This window comes from Zea mays, chromosome 8, assembly GCF_902167145.1.
Source record: "Zea mays cultivar B73 chromosome 8, Zm-B73-REFERENCE-NAM-5.0, whole genome shotgun sequence".
NCBI classification, from domain to species: Eukaryota; Viridiplantae; Streptophyta; class Magnoliopsida; order Poales; family Poaceae; genus Zea; species Zea mays.
In genome coordinates this window covers 99,295,492-99,320,235 of record NC_050103.1, presented here as the reverse complement: position 1 = coordinate 99,320,235, position 24,744 = coordinate 99,295,492, and the positions used below count along the sequence as shown (strand labels likewise).

At 43.9% G+C, this 24,744-nt stretch overlaps 1 long non-coding RNA gene across 1 annotated transcript; it reads left to right on the top strand.

The window, feature by feature from the left end:
• The first annotated feature begins 17,209 nt into the window (after window positions 1–17,209).
• On the top strand, window positions 17,210–18,417 carry LOC103635594 (uncharacterized). Its single transcript, XR_002749042.1, has 3 exons — window positions 17,210–17,540; window positions 17,641–17,977; window positions 18,164–18,417. It is a non-coding gene; the product is annotated as an uncharacterized lncRNA (long non-coding RNA).
• Window positions 18,418–24,744: the final 6,327 nt, after the last annotated feature.

The window sequence follows — 24,744 nt, the reverse complement described above, 5'->3', positions numbered from 1 at the left end:
TATGGTCGTTTAGAAATAGGGGCAGTTCCAGGTAACGGATCAATGACATACTCAACTTCCCTATCTGGAGGCATCCCTGGTAACTCCTCTAGAAAGACATCCGGAAAATCTCTAACCATCTGGATGTTGTCACCAACAAACTCCTCCGCTATAAAGTATATCGCCCGTTTGGAAGCGGTGGTTACTGCAATTTGAACTTGGAATGTTTCTCCCCTAGGGCTAGTGAGCTCTATAGTACCCCTACCACATGCTATAATGGCCTTTGCCTTCCTTAACCATGACATGCCGAGGATCAGATCTATACTGCTGGCCTCTAATATTATAGCGGTAGCTCCAAATTCTCTTCCCATAATTGATAATGTCAATCTATGTGTCATTTGATTTGCCTCAATAGGCCCTTTAGGTGTGATTACTATCATTGGTTTTCTCATATCTAGCAGGGGTATCTCATTGGTGTTGGCATATCGAGCAGACATGAATGAATGTGTAGCACCAGAATCAAATAGTATGGTTGCAGGAATGGCATTAATGTAAAACATACCGAGTACGATGTCAGCACCATCAGGAGTATCATCAACGTTGACTTGATTAACCCTGGCTATAGAATATCCCTTGCCAGGAGTCTGTTGCTTGTTCTTAGCTGGTGTACCAGAATTTCCCATCGGACAAGCATTAGCATAGTGCCCAATCTGACTGCACTTGAAGCATGTAGGGCCGGTCTTCTGTCCTGTAGGCCTCATCAGGGTGCCGGTGGGAGTAGCCTGACGAGTAGGAGGTGTCCGTGGAGACCCCTGTGGAGCATACTGAACTGGGCGTGATCCTCCTGGTCGAGTCGGTGTACCCTGTGATGAAACGTAGCGGGGACGAACACTGCTGCTACCCTGTCCCTGTGAGATAGCCTTCCTCTTCAAATCTCCCAGTTGAACACGCTTGTGTTCAATAGCAAGAGCCTTATCCAGTAGCCTCTGAAATGATGGAAAAGTGTGTGCAACCAGTGCATACTGTAGGGGTCCATTAAGTCCTTCAATAAAATGCTCCTGCTTTCTCTCATCCTCAGCAACTTCCTCCGGAGCATATCTCGACAGCTGAACAAATTTATCTCTGTACTCGCTGACCGACATGTTGCCTTGCTTCAATGACAGAAACTCCTTCTTGATCTTTATCAATCCAGCTGGAATGTGGTAGTTCCTGAACTGTGTACTGAATTCTGCCCAAGTAATAGTATCAGCAGCATCATGGGCAGCAGTATAAGAATCCCACCAGTCAGCAGCAGGACCTGTCGGACGACCAGAGGCATAAAGAACTTTCTCCCGGTCTGAGCATTGGGCTATGTTGAGCATCTTCTCAATTGCTTTTAGCCAATCATCAGCGTCTAGTGGATCTGGCGAACTAGCGAAGATCGATGGCTTATGACTCATAAATTCCTGGTGCTTATCACGAGGTGGGACTGGTGGTGGTGGAGGAGGCAATGGTACTTGTTGCTGCTGCTGCTGTTGCTGAAATTGCTGCTGTAGCTGTTGTTGCGCCCTTCTCTCCTGGCGTATTTCTTCTCTCTCCTGGCGCAACTCTTGACGTATCTCTTCTCTTTCCTGACGCATCTCCTGGCGTTCTTGCTGCATCTGGGCACGCATATCAGCCATAGTGTCCGCCATTTGCTGCATCATCCTCATCTGAGCTGCAATCAGTGGGTCAACTCCGCCTGGTGGAGGATTAGGAGGATTCATCTCTACTGGCTGTGGCTGAGGTTGTCTATATATCCTCCGAGTGTGTCGATTAGGAGGCAAATCAATTCCACCACCCCTCCTGGTATTGACCATCTAAGTTAGATACATATGGTAAGAGAGAGTAGTAGACAAGGCAGAAATTACGAATCATATTATTTTGGGGGATTTATTAGCTAAGCAAATTAATGTTCTACCTACCATAGCTAATTTATTACCTTATGGTGGTACATGCTAAGATGTCCATATATAATATCTCAATCAATCAAAGAAGCAAATCAGACATTTATCATCAGAACAATCAAACAACATTTTTAAATATAGAAAATAGTTTTGATTTTGTCTTAGGCTTCCTATCTCTTAAAAATGTCAGAGGGGTAAGGATTCCAAGGTGTGAAATCCATCTTGTCTTATAGTAGAAAAGGTAAGAATGATCAGAGCAGAACAGTAGAAGGTGGGACAGGATCAAGATAAGTATAGAAAGAATCAGAGTAAGGTAAGTATAGAATGAATCAGAAATAGATAAGTAGGTAAGGGTTTGTCCATTTCTATCTAGGTTTCGTCCTACAGTCAACATTTCCTCTGATACCACTTCTGTCACACCCGGATTTAAGGGACAAATCCAGGTGCCTCTCATATGTGCGCCAAAGAAGAACAACACACATAATAACAGAGTGCATAGAGAATAATGTCATAAATATCATAAATGTACTTATTACATAGCGGAAGTCTTACAAAAATAAATGATAAAATATAACGAACTAAATAATAATCTCTGGCGCCACAAAGCTGACTGGGAGACGCCACCTAGATCAAGTCGAAAGCCTCAGTGTTAGGCGGCTCCTCTTCGACCACCTGTTCTTCTCCTGTAGGGGGGTGTGAGACAGCAAGAGTGAGCTCACATACGTTCATAGCTCAACAAGTCGTGGGGAATAATGTGGCATGAACTCACCAAAGGTGGGAGTTCATGAAGTGTAAGGCTGATCAATGAAATAAAGTCTGAAACTGGGCATTGCTTTTATAAGTTGGTCAAAATTTTATTAGCAATTACTAAGTGTAAGTAAACACCAAACCTTAATAATAATAAAGAAAAGTAGTAATAAAATAATCCCAAATGCGATGCAAATGTCAAATTAAATTTAAGTTCCATAAATTAATCATGTGAGGGTCCGAGCCGCTCATGACCGTGAGCACGACTAGTATACTAGTTTTACACTCTGCAGAGGTTATGCATCTTTACCCACAAGTCATGTTACCCATCTGCCAAGAGACGGCCAATCCCATACACCTCTACCGAGGAGGCGAGGCACAGTAACACTACGAGGCCTTTACAAAGTTCCACTAGCTTCAGAAATCTCGCTACAGTTTATAGGAAGCTCTAGTGCAGGAATCCCTCGCCTGACCGCCATCGCAGCAAAATCAACCCAAGGACCTCCCTACACTGACCACTCCCCTACTGCTCTTGCCCCTTTCGGGTAAGGAAGACCTCCACTAGCTTTCCTAGTTAATCAGCCAAGGGCGTCCCATTAAACCCTTGTGGTAGCACTGTTTTCCCGGGTGGTCGCTCCATGTTCCCATTAATTTAATGATCTTAACATGAACAGTAATAATAACAAGATAATAACAGAATAATCCTGAATAGTGTATCTCCATACCTAAATCCACATAAAGCAATAGCAGGTACTACCCCAAAAATATTTCAGTGGTGAACAAGGTATAAAGATAACCAAAACTAGGGTAACCTAAAGGATCCCATCAAAATTAACCTATGCAGATCATTAAAATTAATAAGAACATGGCTAGGAAAAGTAAGTGATCAAGGGCACAACTTGCCTTCAATGAGCTCCTGCTCAGCTACTTCTATTTGCTGAACCTCAGAATCCACAGTGGCTTGCTCGTCTACTCGCATCAACACAATACATACATAGTATAGCAAAAATTAACATTGCACCAAACATGTAAATAAAATACACAGTGAAAATCTACACATTAAAATGAAAACCTAGGAACAGGAATCATAATTTTTAGGGTTATAGATTTTAAGTTATGAATTTCCTAAGATTTAATGTGCTTGAGATAGGATTAAATGATAAATTAATTTTCTTACTGTTTTCATGCCAAAACAGAGGCACTAAATGATAGACAATAATATTACAAAATTTTAGAAATTGGAATGGTTCAATTTGGAGCTAAAATGAATTTTCTATGCATTTTACAAGTTTCTAGAATTGTTTTTGTATTAAAAACGAATTTCTATAATCAATTCTCTGTTTTTAAATCATCTCTGGACTGGGCCTCAATTTCGTAAAGGTGCAAGGGCTCTGTCGTAATTGCTACTAAGACTCGAGCGAAACCAGAGAAGAACTGCGGGTTGATTCTTTAGATCCCCAGGGGCTCTTAAGCAAAAAGTCTGAGCGAAGGGGGGTACGCGCGTGTGATAGCCGTTAGATCCAAGACATGCGACCGAGATTTGGTTGTGCCACGAATGAATCGGTATGCGACCAGAACCGCAAGATTGAGATTCAACGGTGGGGATTTTATTGCCCTAGATTAAATTTTATCCGTCAGATCCAGATCGACGGCCCTGACTAAACATGGCGAAGGGGTATGACACGTTATGATCTCGACCGTTGCTCTTCCTACCAACGATCGTGATGATCCAGCAGCCCCATCCGGACTGCGATCCGATCCCAGTCGTCCATCCTATGATCCATGGCTATCCCGTCGTCTTCAACCTCACGACACCAGTCCAGCCGACCGCTACCCTACTTCTCCCGCCAGATACCGACCATCCGACGCTTGCCCTTGACCCGACAGAGGTACCCCGACCCGTTCTCCGACCCCAGGTCTACTCCCCACCCTGTTATCGTCGCCCGCTCCCGAGTACCAGCTGCAAACAAGGATAGCGTGGAGGGCGAGTGACTCACCAGAGAAGGTGCGCTGCTGACCGCCGTAGATGGTTTGTCGTGCCCCGAAGACTCAAATCGGCGACAAGCCAAACCCGAGCGAGGGGGAGTGCGATGACGGCGTCGTCCTCAAGCACGCAATCTCTCTCCTCCCGGTCTCTAGTTCTCGCCGGCGGTGATCTACAACGCGTCCTAGCTGTTGCAAACCAAAGAAGGAAGGAGGGGTGCAGTTCCTTTTGTAGCCCGGAACGAGCCGGTCTAGGTACTGAGCTGGAGAGAAGAGCGGAGCGGTAGTTGTAACAACCCGGCGAGTGCATAGCTGTGGAGCGACAGCCGCGGGGGAGAGAACGAATCTGCGCAATTGCCCGTCCAGTAAATGCATGCATGAATCAGGGAAATGAGTGGCGGACGCGTGGGCCCGCACGCCAGGGCGGATGGTTGCTCGCGCCCGCGTGGAGCTCGGTGAAGCCGTTGGCCCACGGTCCGACATCTCGGTCCCACGTGTAGGTGACAGTAAGCGACGTGTGAATGAGAAGCAGGCCCGGTCTGCCAGATACAACGCGCGCAGGGAATAAAATAGGCTGCCAGCGGAGCAGAGGTATGGTGGGCCACGCGCGCATCTGAGGGAAAGGAAGAGTGGGCGGAAATGAAGTTAGGGCCCAGTTAGGCGCTTCCTTTTTTTATATTTTTACTTTCCCTTTTTGTTTTTAGAATTCAAATTTGAATTTGAATTGGGTCATGAGATTCCTTAATGATCAAGGTGTACCAAGTTCAAATTTGGAGTAAAGAATTACATTCTTATTTTTATATTATATTTTAACTCATTTATTTATTGTTGTTTCCTCTTTTCCCAATTTTCTGGAATTCCCTTTTTAGGGTTTAAATTCTAATTTGGGTATTATCATATTTATTTTTACCTTATTTTTTATATTATTACAAAATGCACACAAAAAACCCAGCATGATGCATATTTTAGTGGTTTAACTTTTTATTAGTTATTGGTCTTTAACTATGGTCTTCACATGTGATGATAAGTAGATACAATATACACATATACATAAAGGGAATAACTTTTCTCCTTTTATATGATCTCTTACAAATCGGGTATTACACCTAACTATGTGCACTTGGTATTTAAGGCCCAAATTTGTATTCCTCTCAAGGCACGTATTTAGGGGGAGCAATCTATATTATATAGAACTATGATTATGCTTAATTGATATATCTTTTGATCGTATCTCTTTATGTCTATGACTAATGTGTTTTCAAGTGTAATCTTATGCTTAGTCATAGAATTGAAAGGGAAATGGAGTATTCGGCAAAGACGACGCTTCCACTCAACTCCATCGGTATTATCTCCTCTTTGCCGGTATTCCGCATAGTTCTCAACTTTGGTATAATCTTCACTCACATCTATTTGTTTGCCATTGGGAAGAAATAAAAAGGGCTTATATTTCACTCACAAGTATCCATTTTTGGCGATTCATGCCAAAGGGGGAGAAAGTATTAGCCCAAAGCAAAAGGACCGCACCACCACCACCGAATTTTTAAAATGAAGTTTTCAAATCAGTGTCTTATTGTGTTCAAAAAGGGGAGGTATCTTCAAAAATTTATAAAACCCTCTTGAACACTAAGAGGAGAATTTCATTGAGAGGGAGTTTTGTTTAAGTCAAAGGAAAAGCATTTGAAACAGGGGGAGAAAATATCAAAATCTTGAAAATGCTTCTTTCAGTCTTATTCATGTACCTTTGACCATTTGCAAAAGGTTTTTGAAAAGAATTTTACAAAGAATTTGCAAAAACAAAACTAGTGGTGCAAGCATGGTCCAAAATCTTGAATAATTAGACGAAAACCATCCATGCATATCTAGTAAAAATAATATATTCAAGCAACCTTTGCACTTACTTATGCAAACTAGTTCAATTCTGCACTTTATATATTTGCTTTGGTTTGTGTTGGCATCAATCACCAAAAAGGAGGAGATTGAAAGGGAAGTAGGGTCAAACCTTTTCCTAAATGATTTTGGTGGTTGAAATGCCCAACATAAATAATTGGACTAACTAGTTTACTCTAGAGTATATGTTCTACAGGTGCCAAAGGTTCAACTCAAAACCAATACAAAGATTAAAAGGGGTTCAAGAAGAAAGGAGCAAAGGAAACCGAAGTGCTCCCTGGTCTGGCGCACCGGACTGTCCGATGCACCACCGGACAGTGTCCGGTGCACCAGGGAGGATCGACTTTTCAAACTCTTCACCTTTGGGTTTCCCAGGCGCAGCTCCGCTATAATTCACCGGACTGTCCGGTGCACCAGCGGAGCAACGGCTATCTGCGCGCAACGGTCGACTCTGACAGTGAACAGTGCAGCACAGTCAACGTGGCAGAAGTCAGAGCAGTTGGTCAGAGGGGCACCAGACTGTCCGGGTCGCACCAGACTGTCCGGTGCCGCATGAGGACAAAGCCTCCAACGGTCGACCAACTCCAAGCCCTAACGGGAGGATGACATAGCGGCAGACCGGACACTGTCCGGTGGCGCACCGGACTGTCCGGTGCGCCTATCGCCAGCAGACTTCTCCAACGGCTGCATTTTGGATGGTGGCTATAAATACCACCCCAACCGGCCACTTCAATGCGTGGGAGCCCAAGCAACATTCCAAGTCATCTAGTTGACATATTCAAGCCCTTCCAACCACATCTATTCATTGATCCATCCTATACACAAGATTTAGACCACTACAACCAACACAAGTGCCACAAAAGAGAGAGCTACTCATTTGAGTTTAGCACTAGTGCCTTATGAGATTCATTGAGAGATAGTGTGTGCTACATCTTTGTGTTCATTTGCGCGTGGAGTTTTGACTCCCATTGAACTTCCTCCAAAGTTTTGGAGGCTTGTAAAGCCAGCAAGAGACACCAAAGAGTGTGGTGATCCTTGCGAGGTCTTAAGTGATCCTTGAGAAGAAGAAGAGCTCGCCGGTCTTTGGTGATCAGTGGAGAGAGGGAAAGGGTTGAAAGAGACCCGTCCTTAGTGGACTCCTCAACAGGGACTAGGCCTTCGAGGGCTGAACCTCGATAAAACAAATCACTTGTGTCTCTTGTGTTTATTGCTTGTGATTTGTTTATTCTCTCCCTTTCTAAGTTCTCTTGCGCTACTCTTTGCTAACATTATTTGGTGTTGCCTCAAGTTAAATTCTCATTTAGTGAAGCAACGCTTTGCAAGAAAGAACTTGTGACATTGCTCTTCTTACCTAAGCCTTCTTGCTTTATTCTCATAGACTTATTAGTTGTATTGTTTTATCAATTCCGCATTATTTGAAAGCAATACTTTTTACAAGCAAGGACTTAGTTTTTATTCTCCGATAATTGTATATCTTGTTCTAACCACTAATCAAGGGATCTAGGTGGGGTGTAAAGTTATAATTTTCAGGTTTTGCCTATCCACCCCCCTCTAGACGACTTTCAGCTTCCTATAACAGTCTATGTCATACTGAAAACATATGATTAGTCACGTTTTTAGGACCTTCGGAAGAGGAAGGCCCCCAACAGTAGCCCCTTGCAGTATTAATTTGTTTGTTTGTAACAAATTTAGGCTGCGACGTGGACGAAGGCCTTTAGCCGAAGGTTCGAAAAAACACCTTCCCTTCGCTAGAATAGCGAAAGTCATTGACATGGATGGCCCACCAAATCGTGAGGCGCTAGGCATATAAATAGGAACTCGCATTGACAGCATTTGCTGTGCCATTTCAGCTGCTTGCGCTATTTTAGACATTCTAAATTCTCTTGCTCTACCGAGTTTTAATTGAGTTTTAAGCTTCGGCAATCGTGCAACTGTTGTCTAAATGGATAAAGAGAAGAAGATTGCTGACCCTGCATTGGCCGGATTTTACGAAGCTATGGAAAGAACCAACGTAGAGGTGATTGCACATGAAACATTAGCTAGGATATCTGAGAGCTCTAGTGATGATGAAAGTTTTGACTTGGAAAGTGGAAACGAAGGTGCCGAAGATCGGCCCTGGCAGCTAAGTCATACCATCTTTGGGAAATCAACTATCAAGCAGAGTCAGATTGATGCAATGAAAGGAAGATACTTCCGCAATATTTCTATTGTGAGGGCTGGAGGAGATAGCAATGCCCCTACACCCGAAGCAGACGAAGTTTTTGTCTACAGGAGTTTTATGAAAGCGGGGCTTCGATTCCCTAGACAAATTTTTAGTTGAGGTTTTGAAGACTTTTGAAATTTATCTTCATCAGATTACCCCCGAAGCTATCATTAGAATGGGGATTTTTGGGTATGAGAAGCTAGGGTTTAGAGCCGACTGCAAGGTGTTTCTACAACATGCATGAGTTGTCCTATGAGACGAAGGCTACTGGCAAAGAGCAATATCATAATAATTTTGGTTGTTACGGCTTCGTGTCGTGCTCTGATGTGAGCTATCCGGTCCCAACATTTCAGAAGAGGTGGCCAGGGGCCTGGATGCAAGAGTGGTTTTATGTGAAGAACAACTTAGTTGAAAGAGAAGATATAAAGGGGATCATTCAATGCCCTATCTGGTCTCGCTTCGGCATTAGGAGGCTAGCCATTGTCCTTGGAGATGATATTCAAGCATGCCAGACAGCCTTTAACACTGTATGTACTTATATTGGCACTAGGGACTTAGTCCAGGAGCATATTGCTTACAGAGTGTGGCCTCTTGGAAGTGGCTGGGAGATGCCGAAGGAAGCTGCTGCCGGGTCCAGCCAAAGCAGCTTAGTTTATCTGAAATACACCTTCAGATACAGAGATCAGTTCGACGAGCCGAACGATGACTGGTTGGATTGCATTGAGGCAACTAGTGACGAATTGCTTAGGGCCTACACAAGGGCCGAAGATGATGCTATGACATTGGCCTTCGGAGGACGAGGCAAGAAGAGATTGAACAGGGTTTTTGATGTAATCGGTTTTATGTATCTAGACTATTGCTATCCCTCGCGAAAGCGGGGAAAGAAAATGAAGGTTGTTGCTTCGGCAATCTCTGCTACGCCGAAGGGAAAAAAGATCAAAGTCTTGACACACCGGCCCAGGCACTCTGAGATGGCCAAAGTGCCAAAGTCTGTTGAAGGGTCTTATTCTGCCGCTGAGCCAAATCATCCTGCTACTGCAGAAGCCATAGTGGGATCAGCCAAAGAGCCAATGTCGAAGGTAGCAGCAGAGAAGCCAAAAGCCAAGACGGCCGATATGCCAAAGTGTCTTGCTAAAGTTAGGGAAAAAATGGTCGAAGAGCCAGGATTGAAGAAATTGGTAGAGCAGCCGAAGACTTCGAGTCTACAACAAGAGACAGAGCTGCCGAAGGTAGCAAAAATTCCTGCAGTAACTCCAAAATGGAGGAGAATGGCCAGCGTACTAGACACTGTCATGGAGTCAACAAAGGTACCAACTCCTGCCTCTACAGAAGTGCCTAGCATGAGTGAGAAAAATATAAAGGAAACCGCTGAAGCTGTCGTAATTCGGGTTGAAGCTGAAGCTGGCTCCTCAGTTCCCACAGAAACAGGGCCTGCGGAGCTTGTTGAAAAGGATTCTGAACAAAGGCCTTTGGATGCTGCAAAAGTTCCATTATTGTTAGAAGAAGAGAGAACTAGCAAAGAATCTAAATTCCCTGCCGTCGAAGCTTCTACTAAGGGATTGGAATTTATAGTGTGTCATGCGGCAGGGAAAAAGCTATCAAAGGAGCAAGTTACCAAAGCAAGGCAATATGCTAAAGATCTGAAGTATCCCCCAGGATCCCTAGTGTTTAATGGCACGAACAAAAACGATTTTTTGTACTGCCTTCCGGACAACAAAGAGATATCTATTTGCCGAGAGATGGCTGAAAATATAGGATTCCTGAAGCTAGAGCTTGTCCTGTCTGCCATGTCGAAGGATGACCTTGCAGACAGCCTTGTCTATAACAGTTTGAAGGTAGTGATGTTTTAACTTATAAGCAGATTACCTTTTTTATTATTGTGTGTTGATCCTTCATTTTTATAGGGCTTAATCCTAAGCAAGGCTTTAAAGGCATAAAAGAAAGCAGAAGACAAAAGTTGCCAAATAGCCCTTGGGAACCTTCGGTCAGAAATTATTACACTAAGGAACGAGGTGCTTGAAAAAGATAAAATACTGCTTTCCTTAGTGCATAGGCTGAAGAGCAATGAAGCAAAACTTAATGCACAATCCGAAGCTCATAGAGCCGAAGTTGAAGACCTTCGGAAAAAGCTTGCCAAAGCTAATGAAAACTTTGAACTTGCAAAGGCAAAGCAAGATATAAGTGAATGGACCAGTGCGAGGCTAGAAAAGAATGTGGAGGAGCTTCATGAATCCAAGAAGAGATGTTATGAGAAATCCTTGGATTGCACAAAGAAACTGAAAGACAGCTTTGCCAAGGTGGGTGCATACTCATCGGAGCAAAGGTTTATTCGAGGCGATCCAGAAGGAGTCATTGAATAGATCGGCGAAGAAGGTGAAGCTTTTGAAGAAATTCTTAGCAACCGTGGGGGATTTTTGTGTCTTTGCCGGTGCTCGAGGGGTTGCAGCGATTCTAGAGAAAACTAGTTGTGAACACGTTAAAGCTGCAACCCAGGTAGAAGTCGTCTTCTTCGTAGATAACGTGAAGGAGCCTTCGGTCGAAGCTACTTTTATAGGCAGGAAATTTTATTCTGAGGTTTGGATAAAGGACAGTCGCGAGATAGCCAACGAAGCTATAAAGAAAAATGAAAAAAGAATCCCATGATGCCCGAGAAGAAGCTAAGCGAGCCGAAGAGGCTACTGAGCGCACAAGGCGTATAGTATTATTACCAAATTTTAGCTTCGGTGTTTTTTTACTTCGGATTAACAACGTGTTCTTTACTACAGCTGAACTTTCACCGCCACCTGAGCCATATGATCCCGAGGCCGATCCGGCCATGAAGGCAGCATTAGAGACGATAAGGATTTCCGAAGAAGCCGTTGATGAAGCTGTCAACAAACTCCTGAATGAAGCTGCCGAGAAAATATTGAAAGAAGACTGGATTTTTGTGTACTAAGAAATGTAATATTCGTATATGAGTCAAACATCGAACATTTGTATGTATATGAATGTAATATATTTCTTTACGATGTATGAAATCTATGTACATACCTATTTTTGAGCCTTTGGCGAAAAAACACATTCCCTTCTTTTCATGCTTCGCAAAGAAAAAATCACCCCTTCTTATACCGCAGCTGTTATATAATATTGTTGTTGGCAAAGATTCTCTTGGCATGTAAAATTTTAACTGCCGAAGGTATACTTCGTGCTTCAGCACATTATTCCATTCATCGCATATTTTGAAAGAAGCATCTTTTCTTCTTCACAATTTTGTTGCTGATGCGACATGATGTATGATGTAATGCTATGCGAAATGATGCGATGGTGTGATGTAGCATGATGTTTATACCAAAGACACATACCCACACAAAAACGCACTCAGACTCTGCATCCCCTTAGGAATGACTTTTGAGTCTCTCCACCTTCTATTTTGGTGGCATTTAAGCTCTGCATTCCCTTAGGAATGACTTTTGAGCTTCTTCACCTTCTATTTCGGTGGTATTTAAGCACTGCATTCCCTTAGGAACGACTTTTGAGCTTCGGAACTTACTCTGCGCTCCCTTAGGAACGACTTTGTAGCTTCGGAACTTACTCTGCGCTCCCTTACGAATGACTTTGTAGCTTCGAAAGCATTGTTGAGGGGATGTGTTCCACACTCGATGGTGTGACCACAATATTATTACATCAAATTAGATATTAAACCTTCGTGAACTGTTTTTCATGCAAGAAAATAAAATGACAGACAAGACGAAGATACACCAGGCTAGGATATTCTTTAATCGAGTTGTCGTGGCACCTTCAGTAGATGTGCTTCGACTCAGGCACAGTGTTGTTGACTGTGCGAGCTTCGGACTCCTCCCAAAGGTCGCGCTGTTGCTGAGCGTGGTGATGCCCTTCTGGCTGTTGACTGCGAACAAGGGCAGGCGCTAGCGGTGCTGGTGGTGGCAATTGGGCCCATGAAGCTTGAGAATGGCTTGCCGAAGCAACAGAGGTTGTAGGCTGTTGATTGCCTACATACTCTGGGACGTAGGGAGAGTAGCACGAAGCGGTATGTAGAACCTGCTTTGGCTGATTCTGTCGTGCTTCAGCTTCGGCAATTTCTTTCTGCTTCTGAATCGTAACTTGGCACGTCCTTGTGGTATGCCCTTTGTCTTCGCCGCAGAACAAACAAAACAGTTTCCTAGGCGGATCACCATATCTTCCTCCGAAGCTTCTGCCACTTCTGCCTCTTGGAGCTGGTGGCCTGAAAGAACTTTGTTGCGCCCCTGATGATTGAGAGCTATGTTGTTGTGTTTGGGTATGATTCCCCTGTTGTCGCTTGTACTAGAATTATGAATCGACCTGACATGCCTAGGGTGAAATCTTCCTCTGAAGTCCCTGGCCATCTTAGAGTATCTGTAGGCTTCTTCCCTTCTTTGCCGAAATTCATTGTTGGCTCTGATGTACTCATCCATTTTCTGGAAAAGCTTATCCATGGTTTGTGGCGGTTTCCTTGCAAAATATTGTGCCGTTGGTCCTGGTCTAAGCCCCTTGATCATGGCCTCAATAACAATCTCATTGGGCACTGTGGGCGCCTAGGCTCTCAGCCGCAAGAACCTTCGGACATATGCCTGCAGGTACTCTTCCTGGTCCTATGTGCACTGGAACAAAGCTTGGGCAGTGACTGGCTTCGTTTGAAAACCCTAAAAGCTAGTGACTAGCATGTCTTTTAACTTCTGCCACGACGTAATTGTCCCCGGTCGAAGAGAAGAATACCATGTTTGAGCCACACTCCTAACTGCCATGACGAAGGACTTCACCATGATAGCAGTGTTGCCCCCATATGAGGATATAGTTGCCTCATAGCTCATTAGAAACTGCTTTGGATCTAAGTGCCCATCATACATGGGGAGCTGAGGTGGCTTATAAGATGGTGGCCACGGGGTAGCCTGCAGTTCTGCTGTCAAGGGAGAAGCATCATCAAAAGCAAAGTTACCATGATGAAAATCACCGTACCATTCATCATCATTGAATAGGCTTTCTTGACGAAGCTCCCTGTGTTGAGGCCTTCGGTCTTGGTCATCCTGCGTGAGGTGACGCATTTCCTCAGCAGCTTCGTGATCTTCTTCTGAAGGTCGGCGAGCCAAAGCATCTTTTCCCTCTTCCTTTGCACCTGTTGGTGGATAGCCTCCAAATCCCTGATCTCTTAATCTATCTCCTCCTCCTGAGGTGTTGGGCTAGTAGCCTTCCTCTTCTGGCTCCTAGCTTCTCGCAGCGTCTCCTGATTTGTGTCCAATAGCTGCAAGGCAGCCCCTGGCACTGTTGTCTTCTTCGGCGACATTACGAAAGTCGATGCTTGCCGAAGGTGGTCGATTGAGGTCACCCACGGTGGGCGCCAATGTTGTTCCTTGTCCTCAAATGCTATACATCAAGAACAAGACAACATGATTGTTAATAATTAGAGACCTTCGTCCTTCGAAGCATTATCTCCTTTTGGATATAATGATCTCCAGACGAAGGTCATGAAGGGCATACCTTCATCATCTCAGTGAACAAACATGAATAGGGGTACATGAAATACAAAAGAATATAAATAATGATTATGAATCAGCAAGTTATTTTTATTCTCATATCCTAAACATGAATAAGCATCAACAATATTTATATTACAATGATAACTTCGGCTTACCAGAAGGTGGAGATGCGGGAATGATGCAAGAGTGATTACAATCCAGCGTGAACAGTACGGTGTTACTGTTCATCTATTTATAGGCGCGGGACACAGCATAGATAATATTACATCCATACCCTTGACATTTACTATTAATCATAATACAAACTATCAAAGACTAAGTAGTCTTTTTCTCCTTAGGTCGGTTTCATCCTTCATCTTCGCTATCATACCAAGCCGAAGCTCCTTTAGCTATAGCTTCGGCGTCCATCCATGTTGCCTTCGGGCTGTATCCTCATATCACACGCCCTCATCTCAAAGCCGAAGCTTCCTGTAACAGTCTATGTCATACTAAAAACATATAGTTAGTCACGTTTTTGAGGACCTTCAGAAGAGGAAGGCCCCCTAACATAGCCTAGTTTAGAAAAGGTTCTAGAAGTCCTAATTCGTCCCTCTTAGGTGTCACCTGTTTGTTGTTTCATGTACATGTATTTTTCGTTTATCTATTGAATTTTACCATATCTACTGGATATTGTTCTTATATCTTAATTTAATAGGATCTTCACCATATTTATCCATTTAGAATCTTTTTAGATCATGTGATTTTCTCTGGTCGTGCCAGCTGAGTCCCTAGACTCTTGGCTGAGCCCATAGACCTACCTGTCATATTTTTCTCCTTGAGCTATTCTTGGGTACCCTCGTATATATTTTTAACGGTAGCATTTGAGTCTTATTTAGTCGAGTCACTGGATCAAGCAAATAAGTCTCTTATCTTGAATCTTTTTATTTAGCTTGATCTTGCAGTGTCCGAGTTGTTCTATCTTTCGACTGAGGCTCCAACCTTGTCATGTAACCTCTGAGTCTATAAACTCCGCTAACTGTTCAGGACTGGATCACTTTACCTTAATGGCGCTACAAATTCTGAAACTCTATCTCACTTCGACTTTGTTGGTCACTTGTTGTCAAATGTTGTTAATCAAGAACAAGGCAACACAATTATTAGAGATTAAAGACCTTTGTCCTCCGAAGCATTATCTCCTTTTGGATATAATGATTTTCAGACGAAGGTTATGAAAGACACACCTTCATCATTTATGAGAATAAGAATCCATAGAGATAATATATGTAATTCATTCATTTATTCACATATGTATTTCATGATATACACATGATCATTAACAGAATGTATATTACATTGATACCTTAGGCTTGTTTGAAGGTGTTGACACGAGAGCAATTACAATCCAGCGTGAACAGTACGGTGGCACTGTTCACCTATTTATAGGCATGGGACGTAGGCCCGTGCCTGGGGCAGGGCGAGCGGGGCAACCGACCTGGGCCCCAGATCCCAGGGGCCCCACCCCATATACCATACAGGAGTACAGAACTAGTGGACTACGACCACATGCAGCTGTAGGCTGGCGTCAAACTCAGGAACATGGAGGCACATAAATAACACACGCGGGACGGCGGACGGACACAGTGTAAATACACATACACGCTAGGGAGTACATATTCACAACGCAGGGCAACAGGATCAGCCAGTCAGGGAACAACGAATTAGCCCTCAGACCTCAGCCGATCAAGCTACCATTGTCAGGCAAGGCTATAGTTTTTAATTGCTTTAGCAAGTAATTATGCTTAACAAATTACATGAATTAATTTATTCTATTGCTTCCTTGTAGATTGTCATTGATATTATGCCTCCTAAGAAGTATGCTAGCAACTTTATGTATTGAGAAGAATTTGTTAGATGATATTAATATTAAACCTATCATTGATGATTTTGCATAAAAATGTTAGATGACATTTTTAAGATGATCTATAATATATTTGAGGTAATGATCTGACTACTTGTTTTAGCGCTCATTTTTTGATACATTGAATTATAAGTAAATATATAATAGTAAAAAATAGTACTTATAATATTGGGGCCTTATTTATAATGTTGCCCCGGACCCCTCCAAACTCAGGAACGACCTTGATGGTACGCAGCCCGGATAAAAATGCATTTATGACCTTAATACTTGTTCATAATCATAGCTTAAATCACTAGGGATTAGCTAGTCTTTTCCTCCCCGGCTTGGCATTATCCTTAATTTTCGTCACCGCTTTAAATCGAAGCTTTGGTGTTCATTGTCATCATTTTCGGGTTATACTTTCGTTTTGAAAACCTTCGACAGAGGAGAAAACTTCCATCATGAACCGAAATTCCCTTTAACAATCAATATTATGATAGAAGTAAATGGTTAGTCATGTTTTTGAGGATCTTCGAAAGAGAAAAAACCCCAACGGACTTCTTTTGATGTATTGGTTAAAAAATTGAGCTCTTGGATTATCAATTCGTGAACATCTTTTATCGTCTTCTGTTATGCAAACCAAAACAAATGTAACGTATCCTTGTGCCTAACGTGCTGCTTGCTAGAACGGTGTGAGAAGCTGATGGTGATTAATGCTTTGTTGACTGACTCTCACACTCACAAGCATATAGCAGAGAGCAGGGTGAAGCAGAGTTTTTTAAGCTCTAAGCTTCTAGTGTAAATGAAGATGTGATTCTCTCCTGATCTCCACTTGAACCCGTTGTTATATTTTTAACCTGGTTCCTGGTGAATCGAACGCGACGACACGGCAGTGGCAGATTGCAAAGCGCCCTGACCCTGATGGAATCGACGTGTCACGTACTCACGTGTGTAAAGTGCCGAGCCGAATAGCCGATAGATAGACGTTCTTTTCCCGTGAAACAATCGAAGATATGATGGTGATTCGCCAGCACTCCGAGACAAGGATGTGTTGCATTTAGCAAGCGTCTTGAGAAATCTAGGCGACCTGCAGGTCAGTCAGTCAGAGAGAGAGAAAGAGAGAGAGCGGGCACGGCAGGCAGAGTGTTGCGGTTCAGAGTTCATACCGTCGCTAGACAGCGTACCGCGTCGTCTCAGCTCGTCTGCACGACTGTTATATAAAACGCACAGGCACAGATCTCTCTCCTCGTCCCTCACCCCCACGTCGGCATTCAGCAGTCAGCAAGTAACACGAGAGTGCTAGCTCCCTTCTCCAGCTAGCCGTGTGGCTCGCTCTTCAGATCGCTGATCTCAGGCAAGATTAGCCTGCCCGCCCCCAATGGCTTCTTCCTCTGCCGCTTTCGCAATCCTCCTCTTCTTCTTCGCCGTCGCGGTGCAGTCCGCTCGCGGTATGCATCTCCCATTCTCCCTACGCCCGCCGCCACGTGTTAAAACCGTGTGTTTGTTCCCTTGCTATCTATAAAAACGAATGCATGCATGGCGCCGCAGGTGGCCATCAGCTGGCGTGCGAGGAGCTGCCGCCGGACGCGTGCGCGTTCGCGGTGTCGTCGGGCGGGAGGCGGTGCGTGCTGGAGCGCACGCCCGAGGGCGCGCACCGGTGCCAGACGTCGGCGGTGGTGGGCATGCAGATGCAGGGCGGGTGGGTCGAGACTCGAGACCGACGCGTGCGTGCGCGCCTGCGGGGTCGACCGCGCCGCGCTGGGCCTCCCCGTCGCCAGCGCCGCGGCCGAGGACCGCCGCGCCTTCCGCGCGCTCTGCTCGCCGGCGTGCCGGGACGGGTGCCCCAACGTCGTCGACCTCTAAGCCACCCTTGCCGCGGCTGAAGGTGCGTATGCATGAATATGATGATGTGTGGCCTCGATCACAGAATCGAACGGAACATGCATGCATTATTCCATTTCCATCCGTATCTTGTGCGGTGGTCAGTTAGTTAACGGTGTTATCTCTTCCCGGCGATGACGATTTTCTAACGTACGGTGCTGTCCGGGAAACCGATGGTGGGTGGGTGCAGGTGTGTCACTGCCGGCGCTGTGCGAGGCGGAGAAGAAGGCTGGGAACCGCCGCATGATGACTGGGAAGGCCCCGCTCGGTGCTCCTGTCGCCGCTCCGGAGGCTGCGCCAGCTCCGTGTGAAGAATGATGTAGGCTCGATTTGTACTGCAGCTTCAGTAGTTGATGCACACCGTGTTTGGGATATGTGTACCACACCCAGATAGTTTGCATTATTTTTTATGAAATAAAGCTGTACGGGTATTGTTTGTTGTTCCATGCGCGATCTGCGATAGGTTGAGTACCTTCCTATTTCCTACTGTAAGTGTTCACTACCGGAATTCGGCTCTTTGCCGAGTCGGCATTTTGCCGAATACTTTTTTCTCGGGCATTATGCGCGATCTGCCATAGGTTCATTAACTCCCTATTTCTTCGTGCATAGTGTTCCATACCAGAATCCGGCTCTTTGCCAAACACTTTGCTGAGTGCTTTTTCTCGGACAGTCGGCAACGTCACACTCTCGGTAACGAGCGCCTTTACCGAGCGTAGTACACTCGGCATAGCTGAAAATCGCCTAGAGGGGGATGAATAGACGGAATCTGAAAATTATAAACTTAAGCATACACTACAAGTCGGGGTTAGCGTTAAAACTAAATTCAAGTCCGAGAGAGAGGGAAAACAAATCAATCAAGAAATAAAGCGGATGAATATGGTGATTTGTTTTCCGAGGTTCGGTTCCAAAGAACCTGGTCCCCGTTGAGGTAGTCACAAAGACCGGGTCTCTTTCAACCCTTTCCCTCTCTCAAACGGTCACTTACACTACCGGAATTTGGCTCTTTGCCGAGTGTCATATTCTTTGCCGAGTGTTTTATTTCGGGCACTCGGCAAAGAGCTCTTTACCGAGTGCCACGCAAAAAACCCTCGGTAAAAGAAAACACTCGGCGAAGAAGCTCTTTGCCGAGTGTTTTATTTTTGACACTCGGCAAAGAGTTTCTTTGCCGAGTGTCTTTTTTTGACACTCGGCAAAGGGCTCTTTGCCGAGTGTCACAAATACAACACTCGGCAAAGAGCTCTTTGCCGAGTGTTTTTTCTCCAACACTAGGCAAAGATAATTTTAAAATCACATTTTAAAGTAGTAAATTAATTCAAATAAAAAAGTTTTCAACTACAAATTTGTATAACTCATCATGATGTACAATTTATATATTGAACATTTCTTCATATGACAAAATAAAAATAAATTTGTTCATAAAACCTATATCTCTCTCGTAGTTTATGAAACTACGAGAGAGACGTATAGAATTTGTGTATATTGTTAGAACCATCATCTGAGATAAACAAATTACCAAACAACCAAAATAAACTTTGTAGATCTTGAGAAATTATAGAAGTTTATAGTTGACAACTTTTTCATTTGAAGTCATATTGTCAACGAAAACTACGTCTAAATTTAAAATTTGAATTTTGAAAACGTCTTCGAAAGGAAAAACCACCAACATGAAAGTTGTAGGTATTGAAGAGTTATGAAACTTTGTAGTTGACAATGTTTTAGTTTGAAATCATCTTGTTATGCAAAACTATGTTTGAATTTTGAAATTTGAATTTTTCAAACTGTCTCGGATGGAAAAACCACCAAAATAAAAGTTGTAGGTCTCGAAATGTAATGAAACTTTGTAGTTGACAATTTTTTGATTTGAAATCATCTTATCATTGAAAATTTCGTGTGAAGTTTTTAAATTTAAAATTCAAATTTTATAAACGGTCTCGGATGTAGAAACTATTAAAATAAAACTTTTAGATCTTAAAAAGTTATTCAACTTTATAGTTGGTCACATTTTCAAATGAACTCATTTAGTGCCTTAAATAATCAAATTACTCTCGATTTGTTATAGTACAAGGGGAATGGAAACGTAATATAAACATAATTGGTGTAGTAGTGTAGTGGTATAGGAGGGTATACGCGAGAGAGAGGTTGCGAGTTCGAATCTCACCATTTACAAAACATATAAGTTTGATTCAAAATAATAGTGAAAAATGATAGGGCAACGGGTAAGGTAATAGGGTAGGGTTGGAGAGTTGTTCCTAGAATTTTAAAAATGTTTTGCTGTTTTTTTTAAAATTTTTTCGATTCTTAATTTGCCGAGTGTTTTTCTTTGCCGAGTGCTTTTTGACACTCGGCAAAGTCTTTGCCGAGTGTCCGAAAAAAAGCACTCGGCAAAGAACCCTTTGCCGATGAAATCTTTGCCGAGTGTTCTTTGCCGAGTGTTACACTCGGCAAAGCCTTTGCCGAGTGTAAAATAGCCTTTGCCGAGTGTCTAAGACACTCGGCAAAGAACGCGATTCCGGTAGTGTTAGACCGAGTGAGCTTTCTCCTTAATCAAATGGGACACTTAGACCCCACAAGAACCACCACACACTTGGTGTCTCTTGCTTTAAATACAAGTTGCTTGAGAACAAGAATGAGAAAGAAGAAAGCACGATTGCAAAAAGCCAAGCAACAAGAGCGACAAATAACACACAGATCACTCTCTCTCAAGTCACTAATCACTAATGATCACTTGTCTTAATTGTGGAACTTGGAGAGATTGGAAGCTTTGATTGTGTTTTTGAATGGATTGCTAGCTCTTGTATTCAATGTAGAGGATTGGAGTGCTTGGTTGTAGTGAATGGAGGTGGTTGGGGTTGTATTTATAGCCCCCAACCACTTCCTAGTCGTTGCTCCATTTCTGCCAACCGCGGATGGTCCGCGCCCCTGGTCCGAACGGGCCGCCCCTGCTAAGAGCACCTAGAGGGGGGGTGAATAGGTGGTCCTGTAAAATCAAACATTAAATAGCCACAAAACTTAGTTATAAAAGTGTTAGTGCGACTAAGTAGTTTTGAGGCGAGTTCTTGTGGACAAAACAATCACAGAGAAAGCAACACAAAAGACACACGATTTTATCCTGTGGTTCGGCCAAGTAACACTTGCCTACTTCCACGTTGTGGCGTCCCAATGGACGAGGGTTGCACTCAACTCCTTTCAAGTGATCCGATGATCAACTAGAATACCACGGTTTTTTCCTTTAGTGTATTTTCCTGTTTACGAGGAATCTCCACAATTTGGAGTCTCTCGCCCTTACAATAGATATCATAAAGAAGGCACAGAGTAAGGTTGGGAAGAGCAACACACACAAGACTCAAATCCGCAGTACAACCACGCACACAAGTCACGACTTGAGCTCGAAACACAACACACGGAGTTCACAACTCAAATGGAGCTTAAATCACTAACACAATGAAGCGAATGCGCGGGAGCGGAGTCTGGATGCTTTAGAGTACTTAGAGAATGCTTGGTGTTTTCCTCCATGCGCCTAGGGGCCCCTTTTATAGCCCCAAGGCAGCTAGGAGCCGTTGGAGACAATCTTGGAAGGCAATTCCTACCTTCTATCGAGTGGCGCACCGGACAGTCCAGTGCGCCACCAGATAACTACTGTAGCCTGTCCGGTGCTCGATTTTCTTTCAAATCGGGCACAGTCGACCGTTGCAGCTCTGGGCCCGTTGGCGCACCGGACACTGTCTGGTGCACACCGGACACTGTCTGGTGCACACCGGACAGTCCGGTGCCTCCTTCCGACCGTTGGAGCTGCCACGTGTCGTCCGCAGATTTCGCGGCCGACCGTTGGCGCTGGTGACCGTTGGCTCACCGGACAGTCCGGTGCACCACCGAACAGTCCAGTGAATTATAGTCGTATGCCGTAGATCCTTTTCCCGAGAGCGACGAGTTCGTGGCGAATGACTCACCGGACAGTCCGGTGCACCACTGGACGGTCCGGTGATTTTTAGCCATACGCCGCTGTCGAATCCCGAGAGCGGCGAGTTCATCACGGACCAGCCTGGCGCATGAGACACTGTCTAGTGCACCACCGGACAGTCCGGTGTGCCAGGCCGAATTGGAGTTTGTTGCACATAGCCAACTCTTTTGCAATTCAATTGTTTTCTCCTCGACACTGTTTCTAGCACTTAGATAACCATGTTAGTACTCAAAAACAATTCACTAAGTCTAGAAACATATCTTGTCTTTGATTTGCACCTTTTGCTTGTTTAACACATAAATAGTTCAAAGCATTTGTGTTGGACACTTAATCACCAAAACAATTGTAGAAATGGCCCAATGACACATTTCCCTTTCAATCTCTCCCTTTTTGGTGATTTGTGCCAACACATCAAAAAGCAACAAAAGAAGTGCAACATCGATTCAAATTGAAGACCAAATTGTTTTTGCTTATGATTTGGCATATTTGGATCACTCTTTGCCACCACTTGGTTTGTTTTTGCAAATCATATTCTTTTTCCTATCTCTAAGTCAAACACACTTGTTTGGGCACATAGAGAGTTATTTCAAGAGTAAAATTGATCAAGTGCCAAAAACTTCCCCTTTTTCCCATAATCAAAATTCTCCCCCACAAGAGATAAAAATTTTGCAATAAGAGCATTTTGGACAAATCACAAATTCTAATTCTATTATTTTCAAAATTCTCAAGTGGTTGGCTGATCCAGTTTTTTGGCCTTAATTTCCCCCCCTTTGGCATTAAGCACCAAAATGGGATTATTTTTGGCCCTTAACCCCATTGCCTCACCAAAAATGTCAATTAAGAGCAAAAGGCAAATAGAGCATAAGAATGAACTTGGAATAAAATACACTAATACCAGAGTGTAGTGGAAGTCTTTGCGTCATCCAAGTCTGTCTTTCCCTTTCAATGCACCTTTGAGACTACAACATGTGTTCTCAACCAAACAAATTAGTCTCAAAGGGATCAAGTTGTAGCACACTCCCCCTAAATATGTGCACCATTTGCATATGGACTTGTGAGGTCCGGGGAGGCTTGTACAACTTGAGCACCATAAATAGATAACAAATGATGTAAAAGCACAATGTAACATGATCAAAGGCATAGAACACATGTATGCTTTAGATCAATCCAAGTTACGCGAATCTAAGACATTTAGCTCACTACGCAACCTGCAAAACCTTTTCTCATCTAAAGGCTTAGTGAAGATATTGGCTAGCTAGTTCTCGGTGCTAATATGGTACACCTTGATATCTCCCTTTTGCTGGTGGTCTCTTAGGAAGTGATGCCGGATGTCTATGAGCTTAGTGCAGCTGTGTTCAATAGGATTATCCGCCAAGCAGATTGCACTCTCTCATTGTCACATAGGAGTGGGACTTTGCTCAGATTGTAGCCAAAGCCCCGGAGGGTTTGCCTTATCCAAAGTAGTTGCATGCAACACTGTCCTGTGGCAACATACTCGGCCTCAGCAGTGGATAGGGCAATGGATGTTTGATTCTTAGAACTCCAGGACACCAGGGACCTTCCTAGAAATTGGCATGTCCCCGATGTGCTCTTCCTATCAACCTTGCACCCGACATAATCGGAGTCTGAGTATCCAATCAAGTCAAAGGTAGACCCCTTTGGATACCAGATCCCAAAGCAAGGCGTAGAAACTAAATATCTAAGAATTCGCTTAACGGCCACAAGGTGACATTCCTTGGGGTCGGATTGATATCTAGCACACATGCATACACTTAGCATAATGTCCGCTCTACTAGCACATAAATAAAGCAATGAACCTATCATGGACCGGTATGCCTTTTGATCAATAGACTTACCTCCTTTGTAGAGGTCAACATGCCCGTCAGTTCCTATAGGTGTCTTCGCGGGCTTGACGTCCTTCATCCCAAACCGCTTGAGAAGATCTTGTGTGTACTTCTTTTGGGAGATGAAGGTGTTGTCCTTGAGTTGCTTCACTTGGAACCCAAGGAAGTAGGTCAACTCGCCCATCATCGACATCTCGAACTTTTGTGTCATCACCCTGCTAAACTCCTCACAAGACTTTTGATTAGCAGAACCAAATATTATGTCATCGACATAAATTTGGCACACGAAGAGATCTCCATCATAAGTCTTTGTAAAAAGAGTGGGATCAGCTTTCCCAACCTTGAAAGCATTAGCAATTAAGAAATCTCTAAGGAATTCATACCATGCTCTTGGGGCTTGCTTAAGTCCATAGAGCGCCTTAGAGAGCTTATATACGTGGTCGGGATACCTATCATCCTCAAAGCCAGGGGGTTGTTCCATGTATACCTCCTCCTTGATTGGCCCGTTGAGGAAAGCGCTCTTCACATCCATTTGAAACAACCTGAAAGAGTGGTGAGCAACATAGGCTAATGAGATTCGAATAGACTCTAGCCTAGCCACAGGAGCAAAAGTCTCCTCGAAATCCAAACCTATGACTTGGGTATAACCTTTTGCCACAAGTCGAGCCTTGTTTCTTGTCACCACCCCGTGCTCGTCTTGCTTGTTGTGGAACACCCACTTGGTTCCCACAACGTTTTGCTTTGGACGTGGCACCAGGCTCCAAACTTCATTTCTTTTGAAGTTGTTGAGCTCTTCCTGCATGGCCAACACCTAGTCCGGATCCTGCAAGGCCTCTTCTACCTTGAAAGGCTCAATAGAAGAGACAAACGAGTAATGCTCACAAAAATTAGCTAAACGTGAGCGAGTGGTTACTCCCTTGCTGATGTCACCTAAGATTTGATCGTCGGGTGATGTCTTTGGATCGTTGC